Source organism: Acipenser ruthenus, chromosome 32 (genome assembly GCF_902713425.1).
Source record: "Acipenser ruthenus chromosome 32, fAciRut3.2 maternal haplotype, whole genome shotgun sequence".
NCBI lineage: Eukaryota > Metazoa > Chordata > Actinopteri > Acipenseriformes > Acipenseridae > Acipenser > Acipenser ruthenus.
The window spans coordinates 5038951-5052668 of record NC_081220.1 but is presented as its reverse complement, the minus strand read 5'-3'; the positions used below and the strand labels follow the sequence as shown (position 1 = coordinate 5052668).

The window sequence follows — 13718 nt, the reverse complement described above, 5'->3', positions numbered from 1 at the left end:
TGCGTACCTTTTGGTAAGATACCCACTCAGAACGTGTCCGCTTCCTCCAGCCCACTAAGGAACATGGAGCGGTCATCAACAACAGGGAGCAGTTGGCCAAAAAACAACACTCACTGTCCTCTTCACGCTCAAAAACGAACACTCTCACTCTTCCTCGTGGATAGCGAGTCCAAACACTTTATAAACGCATTTCGCTGGCAAATCGCTATAGAAATGATCCCTGAAAGTATTGTTTTATGGGCAAGTGGCCGACCGTCTCCCTCCAACTCTGAGTGGCACCGGTAGCTGTGCCGCTGACAAATAAACAGGAGCTTTCATATAATGCAATTGCTGTTGCCCAGTGAGGTGTTACAACAACATTTCAAACTCATTCCAGACTGCAGGCGGTTAAAAGCTTAATTGGGTTCAAGTTTCTCGTATGATTTAAAAAGTAGGAGCCAGTTGCGTCATTTGCATTGTCTGCCTTCCTCCTTTGCACTGTGAAGTCTATCAAATTTGTGCTTAAAATCTGAATACGATTCCCATTTGAATCGTATATATTTGGTTTCCATTTTAGCTCTATGCATACACACTGTTCTGTTGAGCTCCCAGGGTGTTATCTAATAAAACTCCATAATCGGTTAGCACGTTCGGCTGTTAATCGAAATTTTGGTGTTTCAAGCCCACGCAGAGATGATGCTTTTTGCATTTCTTTATCGCATTAGAAAATGGCACTATAATACGTTTTTATTTCCTCCAATTACACTGAAGAAAAAATGTGCTGTTTTTTTAATTCAAAAAATGAATTAAGAAAAAATAACCCTAGTCGTGCTGTTTGCAAAAACCCGGCATCGAAGCAGGGACAGTTACAGTCTAACTCTGAGCTATTTCAGCTTGACGCGATTTTTCTATCGAGACAGCATTCTTTTCGTCAATCGCCTTTTTGTCAAGCCAGTAAACCTGCATGTAATGAGAAACGTTCAACAGTTCGGAAACACCACAATAGAATCCAATGCCTTTGCAAATGTGTTTCCAAACTGTTAGTTTTTCTCCCAAATGCGGTTTCTCAAAACATGGTTTTGCCTACTTTTTGGTATTATTATTACTTTTTCTAGAGTAAGACCAAAGGCAAACATCCAGGAAATAGTTAAACACTGCTACAGCGCTTGAACTGTCTCAACAAACGTTTAGCTCTAAAACGTGTACATTAAAAATCTATTAACATCTTTAACACAATCATCTGTTTTCCAATAGCGGTTAATCCACATGGTGATCAATAAAGTGAATGCTGCCTTTGTTCACATATTGGCAAGATGTTTTCACGATTCCCGCATATTCTGAACAAGCACACTAGAATATGGTAATGAAATGACAGGAAAATAACTGCTTTATTGGCTCTGGTCTTGTAGCGTCACCTTGATTACTGTCCGTAAGAAAGTGGCATTAATCAAAAACCTAATTATGTAAGGTTCCCAATGCGCAAATACGCAGCATATTTAAACTTCTTCACGATCTTAAATCTTCCCACATGAATGTCAAATACGTACTGACAAGTACGGCCCTTTCCCAATGTAACACTCTGCTGTGTTTGAACACCAACGATGGCTTGGATATGATGTATTAAACCACGATACTATTGTTCCCACTTTCTTTAGTATTACCAACTGTGTTTATCGTGTCAGCCCTTGTGGCCTAATGGATAAGGCACTGGCCTTCTATGCCAGGGATTGTGGGTGCGAGTCAAATCTGGGGTGTGATTTTGTTATACTAGGCTGCGTGGTCCAGTGGTTAAAGATAAAGGGCTTGTAACCAGGAGGTCCCCCAATACATATCCCACCTCAGCCACTGACTCATTGTGTGACGCTGAGCAAGTCACTTAACTTTCTTGTGCTCCGTTTTTAGGTGAGATGTAACTGTAAGTGACACTGCAGCTGATGCATAGTTCACACACCCTAGTCTCTGTAAGTCGCCATGTATAATAAAAACGAACATAATTATGGTATGTTTTATTAGCATGAAATATTTTGTAGATCTTGTTATCTGCTAAGTCCGCTCACGCTAGCCAGAACGTGCTCGAGTGCTCTGGCAACAGCCATGAAGCAAGTCAATTTTTCAGTTGAAATAAATAACTACTTTGTTTTTGTGGATGGGGGTGTTTTTTGAAAAGATCAGTTAAATAGCTACGTATTTTGAAATAAAGATGTATTCATTATTATGAACGTTAACAAAAATAATATTGTATTTACATTTCCCACGTGTGCTTGCCTTGTACAAATCTGACAGTTTCAACAAAGGCATTTGACCTCGGTTCATTAGTTAGCCTATACTGCCATCTACAGCATTACTGCGGGTTTCGTTTACTTCTTTTGGATATTTTCACAAATAATCGTGTGAGCATGTAGTCATGGCCGAGTGGTTAAGGCGATGGACTAGAAATCCATTGGGGTTTCCCCGCGCAGGTTCGAATCCTGCCGACTACGTAAGCTTTGTTTTTAATTGATTGTATGTGTTCATTGTTAATACATGTTTAAAGCTCAGGAAGTCTGAAATATTACTGGTTGTACTTCATATCGCTTCGGTTCATTTTGTTAAAGATTGTTCATTCCCAGGGTGTTATCCAATAAAACGATAGGTTGCGGATGCAACCCCGGTTCCCTGAAAGAGAAAATAACCATCAAGGTATGGGACATTGCCGTCAGGCAGTAGGGATTGGCTGAGCTTTATGTCAAAGCTGCCGATTGGCCTCCGCGCAAGCTGCCGTGTAAGCCCGCCCCCCTGGGAGCTTACTATACGCAGCGCGCGGAGAGTCACTTCCTCTTTTGCCCTTCAGGCCGTGAAGGCCTCCAGAGCGACCTCGCGGCTTGATGGTTATTTTCTCTTTCAGGGAACCGGGGTTGCATCCGCAACCTATCGTTCCCTTTCAAGTCAAAAATAACCATCAAGGTATGGGAACAGTGTACCCAAGCCGTCGCGAGGGAGGATTCTCGGCAGTAGGACAGCCTTACGTCATAACGCAACTGCGTAGGCAGTACATCTACACATATGCGGAGCTGCGCCTCAGCGTCTATGCTCGCAATGACACCTGTCCCAAGGTGGAATAGTCACACCATATTGTCAACCACTCTAGACGTCCGCAACCTGAGGCGTCATAGAGTGCAACACAGATGCTCCAAATGACGGAGCAGAGGATTCCAGTACATTTAACCGGTAGAACCTCGTAAATGTATGCGGTGTAACCCAACTGGCTGCAGCGCAAATGTCAGACATCGGTACCCCTCTAAAGAGGGCCCAGGATGTTGCCATACCCCTAGTGGAATGTGCCTTCAACTGCCCTGGTGGCGGAAGGCCCATAGTATCATATGCTAACTGAATAGCATCCACTATCCAATGAGAAAGGCGTTGCTTAGACAGCGGCTGACCCAAAGTTTTAGAACCATGGCATATGAACAGCTGTTCTGTTTGCCTCACAGTCTTCGTGCGATCAATATAACACCTCAATGCCTGCACAGGGCAGAGCATGTGTAACCGCTCTTCCTCTGGGGAAGAAAAAGGAGGAGGATGGAACGCCATCAACTCGACTGGTTGGTTCATGTAAAACGGGGATATGACCTTGGGTAAAAAGGCCGGATTTGGACGCATGGAGACCTTAGAACCGTCTCCTGCGAAACGAGTACATGATGGATGCACCGAGAGTGCATGTAACTCGCCCACACGTTTTGCTGATACCACTGACAGCAAAAACGCAGTCTTAATAGACACGAACTTCATATCCACACTGTGGAGAGGCTCGAACGGTGCCTTGGTAAGGGCTTCTAGCACCACATCAAGGCTCCAAGACGGTAAACTGGTCGACCTTGGAGGCCGCAAGCGTCTTGCGCCCTTTAGGAACTGAGATGCCAGGAAATGGCAACCAGGTGATAACCCGTCAATGCGTACATGGCAAGCCGAAATAGCGGCCAAATACACTTTAAGTGTAGAGGGAGACTTACCCTCATCTAACAGCTTCTGCAGAAACTGTAATATCACTGCCATAGGGCAGGAGACAGGGTCATGGCCCTCAGCCAGACACCAACTCTGAAACAATTGCCATTTATACGCATATTGCGACCGAGTAGAGGGCGCTCTCACACTCTGAATGGTGGATATAACCGCCGTCGAAAGCCCTAAGGCTGACAGGCGCTCCCGCTCAGGGGCCAAGCCCATAGCTGCATGAGCTTGGGTTTCAGGTGCCATAGCCCTCCTTGGGCTTGGGACAACAGGTCCGCTCGCAGAGGGAGCTCCCTCGGGCGACCGTGCAACAACTGCACTAGACTCGGGAACCATATCCTCCGAGGCCACCGAGGAGCAATCAGGATCACTGTCGCTTGCTCTACCCTGACCTTCTGCGGGGAGCATCGGAATCGGTGGAAATGCATATAGGAGCCCTGGCGGCCATTCGTGAGCCAGTGCATCGACTCCTAGGGGGCTGTCGAGGTCCTTCACCGAGAACCATAGGGGGCAGTGCGTGGTCTCTCGCGAAGCGAAGAGATCGACTTGCGCTGTGCCGAACCAGTCCCAAATGCGCTCTACCACCCGAGGGTGAAGACGCCATTCGCCTGCAAGAGGACCTCCTCTGGACAGGAGATCCGCTGCGTAATTGACTCTGCCCGGTAGGTGAACCGCCCGCAGAGAGGCTAAACGCGGTTGAGCCCAAAGCAACAGCCGTGTTACCAACCGGTGAAGACCGGGGGACCGCAAGCCGCCCTGGCGGTTGATATACGCCACTACCGTGGTGTTGTCTGACCGCACTAACACGTGCTTGCCTAGAAGCACTGGCAAGAAGTGCCGCAGTGCAAGGTCCACCGCTCTGAGTTCCAGAGCATTGATGTGGGCCGACCTCCAGGGTCCTGACCACACTCCGCGAGTCCCCGACCCGTTCCAGACTGCTCCCCAACCTTGGTTGGAAGCGTCGGTCGTAATAACCTCCCTTCGGAAGATGGGACCCAAGCGTACGCCCTGGCGGATGTTCGACGGAACTTTCCACCAGCGCAGTGCTTCCCAGCAGGTTCGGGATACCCTCAACCTGCGGTGTTTGTCTCTCCGCGGATGCAACACGAAGGCATTGAAGCAGGCCTGCAGAGGTCTCTGGTGTAGTAAGCCCAAAGGAAGGGCTTGCGAGGCGGCAGCCATCAACCCCAGCATGCACTGACACAGCTCCATGCTGACTGTTTCTCTCAACCTGAATAGGGAGAGACACCGCTCCAGTGAGGCAACTCTTTGTGTCGACAGGGTCACTTCCATGGACACAGAGTCCAGATGCAGACCCAAGAATTCGGTCTGTTGGCTCGGCACGAGGCGGCTCTTTTCTGAATTGACCTTTAGACCTAGCCGCTGAAGATGGTCTGTAACCATCACTGTGTGCTGTGCCAACTGCTCCTTTGACTGCGCGCAGACGAGCCAGTCGTCCAGATAGTTCAGCAGTCGGATGCCTTGAGCCCGCAAGGGGGCTAAAATGGCGTCCATACACTTCAAAAAGGTTCGAGGAGCTAGAGACAGGCCGAATGGCAGGACACAAAACTCGTAGACCCTGCTCTGAAATGTGAAACGTAGGTACTTCCTGTGACCTGGACAGATGGGAACGTGAAAGTATGCATCTGTGAGGTCTACGGTGGTAAACCAGTCGCCCTGCCGGACAGACTGGACAATGTGCCTGTGCGTAAGCATCTTGAACGACAACACCCGTAGGTATTTGTTCAGTAGTCGCAGATCTAAAATAGGGCAGAGCCCGTCGTCCTTTTTTGGCACTAGGAAGTACTTGGAGTAGAACCCCTGGTCGGTCAGAGCAGGGTCTACTAGTTGAATGGCACGCTTCTTGAGCAATGCCTGTATTTCTGCATTTAGAGCTGAGGACTGAACCGAGTCCTTCACTGCAGTTACCACCACTCCCCTGAAGGGGGGGAGGGGGGTTTAACCGGAATTGAAGGGTGTACCCGGTGAGTATAGTCTTGCGCACCCAGATGTCGTTGGTGCATTGTTGCCAGAACAGAAGCTGTGGAACAGTGTAGGGGTGGGTTAATGGCTGCCAGGGTTTCTCAGGGCTGCTTAGGCTGGGCTCGCTCACGAGGGGCCTGACCAGAGCCACGAGGGCGTGGTCTGCTACCTCCTCTGGGGCGCCACCCTCCGCGCTGCGGTCTTGCAAACGCGGGTTGGCTGTGTGCTGAAACCCCCAAAGGGGCGGTTTTACTGCCCTGTGGGTGCGCTTGCTGCTGCGGCGGTGCCCTGCGCCATTGGCGCTCCTGCGGCCGCCTTGGCTGGAAAGGCTTGCTTGGCCACATCTTAGCCAACTGCTGCGACGCCTCACGCGCCTTGACGGAGCGTTGCAGCATCTCCTCCACCGCTGGGCCAAACGTGTGCCCCGGGGATATAGGAGCATCTAGCAACGGGGCCTTATCAGGCTCCTGTACCCTGGCCTGTGAGAGCCAGAGCTGCCTCCTTGCCACTACAAGGGAAGCAATGCTCCTGCCCTGTGCTCGCGCATTCAGCTGAGCCAGCTTAACCAAAAGCTGTGCAACTGCACCCAGCTCGGTTCTAAGTCTGACGGATGGGGACTCAGGCAGGTCGCGAATCAGCGCCGCCTGGTAGACTGTCAGGAGGCTGGCCACGTTAGACAGTCTAACTGCCTCTGTAGCCGCGGCATAACCCTTTTTTAGGAGGGCCTCCGTAATCCTACACTGCCTGTTAGGGCAGGAAGGGTCCTTAGCCAGCCCCGATAATGTCGGCGCCTTTACTAGCACGGCGAACGCGGCGCCCACTGGCGGAAAGGACGCTAATCCAGCTTCGCTCGCCCCGTGCATGGTAAAAGCCGAAGCCTTGCGAGAAGTCGCCGGGGCGAAGGCCGGGGCTCCCCAGGTGGACTGCACCTCCTTAATAAAATCCGGGAATGCCGGGAGCATCCTGGACTGAAGCAGCGGAGCCGATGGCAACTCAAATAAAGAGTGTCGTGTTGGCTCTGACGCAGGCCAGTCCACGCCTAAGTGACGGGCTGCCCTCTCCACCACTGACCAGATAGGGTCATTAGTATCCAGCACTTCAGGGTCGTCCTGCCCAGAGTGCAGGGATGTCACCTCAGGCTCTGTGTCCTCAAAGAGCGGGACTGCATCAGATGCGTCCCTTGAGACAGCATCTGCGTCCCACTCTACTTCCTGGGGCACTGGTGGAGGAACCGTCAGCTGACTAGTGCTGGGTCCGGTTACTAGCTCTGGGGCCCGAGGCGCCACATTTGCTAGGGTCATAAGGAGGGATTGTTGTCCCATCATGAGCTCCATAAATTGTGACATCTTGGAGGTGAGCTCAGCCACCCCAGATGTGTCCTGGTAACGCCTACCCCTCCGAGGGGAGCAAGAATGCCTTCTCCGGCAAGCCGATCGAGACCTGGATCGAGACTCCCGAAGGGGGCGTGCCCTGCGAGAGGAGGGACTAACGGGAACGTTCCCGAGCACGCCTGGGTGGAGATCTCTGACCAGCTGAAGGCTGGGAAGATGGGCTCAGAGGGAGCTGAGACGTCGCCGGCAGCGACACGATCGATGACGGTGGGGCCGAGACGGTGTGGGACGAACCCAAGGATGGGGAACGACCTCCAACTGCCTTCCTCGCTCTCTGGCGAAGGGTGCGTGTCTGAAACCCTGCACATAGCTGGCAGTATACCCTATCTGCCAGGGCAGATGCGGCATGGTCCGGCCCCAAGCATGCGACGCAGTCTCATTGAGGGTCGCTGGCAGGCAACTTGGCCTGACAGGTCACGCAACGGTGGAACCCAGACATAGTAGAACGCCGAAGCGTCTAGTATTGACGTCAAGCACCAAAGAGTGTGCGTCGAGCACTGTCGCGTCAAACGCCGAGGTGCGCGCGTCGAGCGCCGAGGTGCGTGCGTCGAGCGTCAAGGGTGCGTCGAGCGCCGAGCACCGAGCGTCGAGCGCCGAATCACCGAGCGTCGAGCGCCGAGCACCGAGCGTCGAGCGTCGAGCGCCGAGCACCGAGCGTCGAGCGCCGAGCACCGAGCGTCGAGCGTCGAGCGCCGAGCACCGAGCGTCGAGCGCCGAGCACCGAGCGTCGAGCGCCGAGCACCGAGCGCCGAGCGTCGAGCGCCGAGCACCGAGCACCGAGCGTCGAGCGCCGAGCACCGAGCGCCGAGCACCGAGCACCGAGCGTCGAGCGTCGAGCACCGAGCACCGAGCGTCGAGCGCCGAGCACCGAGCGTCGAGCACCGAGCACCGAGCGTCGAGCGTCGAGCGCCGAGCACCGAGCGCCGAGCACCGAGCACCGAGCGTCGAGCGTCGAGCACCGAGCACCGAGCGTCGAGCGCCGAGCACCGAGCGTCGAGCGCCGAGCACCGAGCGCCGAGCACCGAGCGCCGAGCACCGAGCACCGAGCGTCGAGCGCCGAGCACCGAGCACCGAGCGTCGAGCGTCGAGCGCCGAGCACCGAGCGCCGAGCACCGAGCACCGAGCACCGAGCACCGAGCACCGAGCGTCGAGCGCCGAGCACCGAGCACCGAGCGTCGAGCGTCGAGCGCCGAGCACCGAGCACCGAGCGTCGAGCGCCGAGCACCGAGCACCGAGCACCGAGCGCCGAGCACCGAGCACCGAGCGTCGAGCGTCGAGCACCGAGCACCGAGCGTCGAGCGCCGAGCACCGAGCACCGAGCGTCGAGCGTCGAGCGCCGAGCACCGAGCGCCGAGCGTCGAGCGTCGAGCGCCGAGCACCGAGCACCGAGCGTCGAGCGCCGAGCACCGAGCACCGAGCGTCGAGCGTCGAGCGCCGAGCACCGAGCACCGAGCGTCGAGCGCCGAGCACCGAGCACCGAGCGTCGAGCGTCGAGCACCGAGCACCGAGCGTCGAGCGCCGAGCACCGAGCACCGAGCGTCGAGCGTCGAGCGCCGAGCACCGAGCGCCGAGCGTCGAGCGTCGAGCGCCGAGCACCGAGCACCGAGCGTCGAGCGCCGAGCACCGAGCACCGAGCGTCGAGCGTCGAGCGCCGAGCACCGAGCACCGAGCGTCGAGCGCCGAGCACCGAGCACCGAGCGTCGAGCGTCGAGCGCCGAGCACCGAGCGCCGAGCGCCGAGCACCGAGCGCCGAGCACCGAGCACCGAGCGTCGAGCGCCGAGCACCGAGCACCGAGCGTCGAGCGTCGAGCGCCGAGCACCGAGCGCCGAGCACCGAGCACCGAGCGTCGAGCGTCGAGCACCGAGCGTCGAGCGTCGAGCGCCGAGCACCGAGCGCCGAGCGTCGAGCGCCGAGCACCGAGCACCGAGCGTCGAGCGCCGAGCACCGAGCACCGAGCGTCGAGCGTCGAGCACCGAGCACCGAGCGCCGAGCGTCGAGCGCCGAGCACCGAGCACCGAGCGTCGAGCGCCGAGCACCGAGCACCGAGCGTCGAGCGTCGAGCGCCGAGCACCGAGCGCCGAGCACCGAGCACCGAGCGTTGAGCGTCGAGCACCGAGCACCGAGCGTCGAGCGCCGAGCACCGAGCACCGAGCGTCGAGCGTCGAGCGCCGAGCACCGAGCGCCGAGCACCGAGCACCGAGCGTCGAGCGTCGAGCACCGAGCGTCGAGCGTCGAGCGCCGAGCACCGAGCGCCGAGCGTCGAGCGCCGAGCACCGAGCACCGAGCGTCGAGCGCCGAGCACCGAGCACCGAGCGTCGAGCGTCGAGCACCGAGCACCGAGCGCCGAGCGTCGAGCGCCGAGCACCGAGCACCGAGCGTCGAGCGCCGAGCACCGAGCACCGAGCGTCGAGCGTCGAGCGCCGAGCACCGAGCGCCGAGCACCGAGCACCGAGCGTCGAGCGTCGAGCACCGAGCACCGAGCGTCGAGCGCCGAGCACCGAGCACCGAGCGTCGAGCGTCGAGCGCCGAGCACCGAGCGCCGAGCACCGAGCACCGAGCACCGAGCACCGAGCACCGAGCGTCGAGCGCCGAGCACCGAGCACCGAGCGTCGAGCGCCGAGCGCCGAGCACCGAGCACCGAGCGTCGAGCGCCGAGCACCGAGCGTCGAGCGCCGAGCACCGAGCACCGAGCGTCGAGCGCCGAGCACCGAGCACCGAGCGTCGAGCGCCGAGCGCCGAGCACCGAGCACCGAGCGTCGAGCGCCGAGCACCGAGCGTCGAGCGCCGAGCACCGAGCGTCGAGCGCCGAGCACCGAGCGTCGAGCGCCGAGCACCGAGCGTCGAGCGCCGAGCACCGAGCGTCGAGCGCCGAGCACCGAGCGTCGAGCGCCGAAGCGTCGAGCGTCGAGCACCGAGCGTCGAGCGCCGAGCACCGAGCGTCGAGCGCCGAGCACCGAGCACCGAGCGTCGAGCGCCGAGCACCGAGCGTCGAGCACCGAGCGTCGAGCGCCGAGCACCGAGCGTCGAGCGCCGAGCACCGAGCGTCGAGCGCCGAGCACCGAGCGTCGAGCGCCGAGCACCGAGCACCGAGCGTCGAGCGCCGAAGCGTCGAGCACCGAGCGTCGAGCGCCGAAGCGTCGAGCACCGAGCGTCGAGCGTCGAGCACCGAGCACCAAGCGCTGATGGAACGTGCACCGAGCGTTGAGCACCGAGCGCCGAAGCGTCGAGCGTCGAGCACTGAGCCACAAGTGCAGAAGCACTAAGCACCAAGCGCAGAAGCGCTGCACAAAGCGCCGAAGCGCTGCACCAAGCGCACAAGCGCTGACACCAAAAGTGCCGGAGCGTGAGCGCTGAAGAGCGAGTACCGAGCGTGGAACGCTAGCACAGACGCCTAAGCATCAGCTGACCCGCCAAGCGGAGACGCTAAGTGCTGGTACAGTGTCTGATGCTGTGCAAAAGGTGCTGGGGATTTTGCACGTTGGTGGTTGTCTTCCTCTGTATAGTGAAAGGGAATTTTTTTTTTTTTTTTGTGGACGCTGCAGAAGGTAAGGGAGTGTAGTGCAATACCACGTGGCGGGAACGCGCCGCGGGGGGGAACACTGCAGAGCAGACTACCCGCACACACACACGGTCTAGCCTAAGTTAGACCGAGGATGCAAAATGCGCGTGGGCCAAGGCCAACGCAATACGCGTCCGAACACACAATATACAATATATATAACAATATATATATATACAATAAAATATAAATATATATACAAAATATATATATACAAAAAACCCACACAATAATAATTAAAGGAATAGAGGAAAGATGGAGACCACGAAGAACACGATGCCGAAGCAAAGCGAAAAGGAATATATAATGTTAAACAATATATAATCCTAAATAATAATACAATAACAATAATAATAAACAATAATAACTCCGGAGAGTATGACTGAAATAAACACGGAGAAGGGGATAAACCAGCTTCTCAAGCCTAAGCTTTAGTGAGTACAGTCAGTTAAATAGCTCTAAGTCCTACCGCTACTGATGCTGAAGGCAAAAGAGGAAGTGACTCTCCGCGCGCTGCGTATAGTAAGCTCCCAGGGGGGCGGGCTTACACGGCAGCTTGCGCGGAGGCCTATCGGCAGCTTTGACATAAAGCTCAGCCAATCCCTACTGCCTGACGGCAATGTCCCATACCTTGATGGTTATTTTCGACTTGAAAGGGAACTAACTTGCTGCAGCACTCTAGCACAAGCAAGGACTTTGTAAAGAATTGTGTGTTTTGGTTTCCAAATGGAGGCGTGGGTGCAAATCTCACTTCTGACAGTTGACTTTTACTTATTTTTAAAATGAATAAATGTGTTCATTTTATTATAAAAGATTTTCAAGGAAAACAACAGCTGATACCAAACTCTTGTCAGCACTCAATACCATTTTAATTTCTGCCTCGTCAAACAAGCTCGAGCCACAGCACACAGTGCTGCTGCATCGGGACACAGAGGTGGATTTTAAAGCGACTGAATCAACGAGCTGAGACTACTTTTTGAAGAAATTGAAAACATACCTCTAGTCGAAATATTTGCTATTTAGTTAATCCATTTATTTTTTGAATTTGCAAATGGCAGACTACATTGCCAAAAATCTGACAATCTGAATTGCTCATATCAAGCTGCGATGTAGCCTATGAGAATCACTGGCATAATTCGAGGGGAATTAGCTCAAATGGTAGAGCGCTCGCTTCGCATGCGAGAAGTAGCGGGATCGATGCCCGCATTCTCCAAATAGTTTTAATATATCTGCGTATTTAGTCCCAACGCATTATGGAGATACATACAGTGTGACAATTCTTTGTAACAGAGTCGCCCGCCCTACATGTGTATTTTAAAGCAGTCTGCTAATTTGTAATATTCCCGCAGACTGAAAAACTGCAGTGCGCCCTCCATCGTATGCCTTGCGAGAAGCACAAAGGGAGATTTTTTATATTTTTTAGCAATTGAAGAGTTTGTGTTAATTGAGAATAAATATAAATGGCTTGAAGTTTGCTTTAATTTGTAACGTGTTTGTAATGAATTAGTGGTTTTTTACTATCATTGTACTGTATACTAGCTACTGTTGCATGTCCAGGCGCTTGTTACTCAGCTTCCCATATGGTCTAGCGGTTAGGATTCCTGGTATTCACCCAGGTGGCCCGGGTTCGACTCCCGGTATGGGAACTTCTTTGTTATTGTCATTTTGTTACAAAACTGTGGTCATGTGTAATGTTTTTTCATTATGATGATAAACCTACAGTTACTTTAAATTATATATATATATATATATATATATATATATATATATATACACACATACACAGAATGATGCAATGTATTTGTCTCTATTCACATCACCTCACATTTCACTGGTTGCCTACGAGGGCTTGAGAGGTGTGACGTAAAAGTGAGAGAGAAAGAGCAAAGTTTAAACACATAACATACAACAATCTGACACTCGCTCCCGACGGGTCAAGCAGCATCCTCTGGCTGCTGGGCATTTAGTGGAACAAGAGACAGGAAGGGGACCAACAGGACAAAAGGACAGATCCTTCGCAACTCAGTGCGGCATCCTCAGGCAGCTAAGCTGTCAGCTGGGCAGCGTGGAGAGCTTAGGAAATGTGTCTCGGGTCCGTTTAGGAGAGACAAAAACAGAGAACCCCCTCCGTTTAGGACAGACGGAAACAGAGAAACGATGGAATGCTGTCAGTAGTGTGCAGTGGCCTGCTATGGAGAGCAGAGAGCTGCTGAATGCAGTGGAAATTGGTATTTGAGAGTTAAGGCGTTTAAGATGATGTCGGAGATGGGTCTGCCTTTGGGCAGAGATGAATAATGCGTAGATCTGAGGCCTCTGCACAACCTGAGAGGATGAGAATGCGTTGCTCGGAGGCTGCTGCAAAACCTATTGATTTGATCAGGAGCAGTCTAAGAGTGTATTGTCTATTGCGGTGTTGGAGGACTCTTGACTGAAATGTTGATAATCGTAGGACATAGTTTCCGTATGTGCCTGGAAGCTCAAATTGAATGAAATGGACTTTGAAAGTTGTATTAAGTGCCTTGATGAAGTTGGGGGCAAATGACGAAGTGCAAATCCGGGAGCAAGAAGGTTGCAGGAATGGCCTGATGCAAGGAAGCTGGAAAATTAATGTGACAGTGGATTCTTAACATCTCAGAAAGCTGATAAGCATGGCTTCATGACCAGATCCTCGAAGGGAGGGGTTTTGATTTGAAATAATCAAGTTAATATATGAAGCAAAAGAGGTTGAGGCAGGAAGGGACTGAGAATCCCTCGGAAAGACAACGAACTGCAGGAATTGATAGAAAGTTTGGAGTGTGCGAGATTCGCAGCGATAGCA

The 13718-nt window shown here is 54.0% G+C and overlaps 3 non-coding genes across 3 annotated transcripts; 2 read left to right on the top strand and 1 right to left on the bottom strand.

Moving 5' to 3' along the window:
• Positions 1–21: 21 nt before the first annotated feature.
• Positions 22–236, bottom strand: LOC131703316 (small nucleolar RNA U3). Its single transcript, XR_009309780.1, has one exon. It is a non-coding gene; the product is annotated as a small nucleolar RNA U3 (small nucleolar RNA).
• Positions 237–2377: 2141 nt separating this feature from the next.
• Positions 2378–2459, top strand: trnas-aga (transfer RNA serine (anticodon AGA)). Its single transcript has one exon. It is a non-coding gene; the product is annotated as a tRNA-Ser (tRNA).
• A 10015-nt stretch (positions 2460–12474) lies between these two features.
• Positions 12475–12546, top strand: trnae-uuc (transfer RNA glutamic acid (anticodon UUC)). Its single transcript has one exon. It is a non-coding gene; the product is annotated as a tRNA-Glu (tRNA).
• The last annotated feature ends 1172 nt before the right edge of the window (positions 12547–13718 follow it).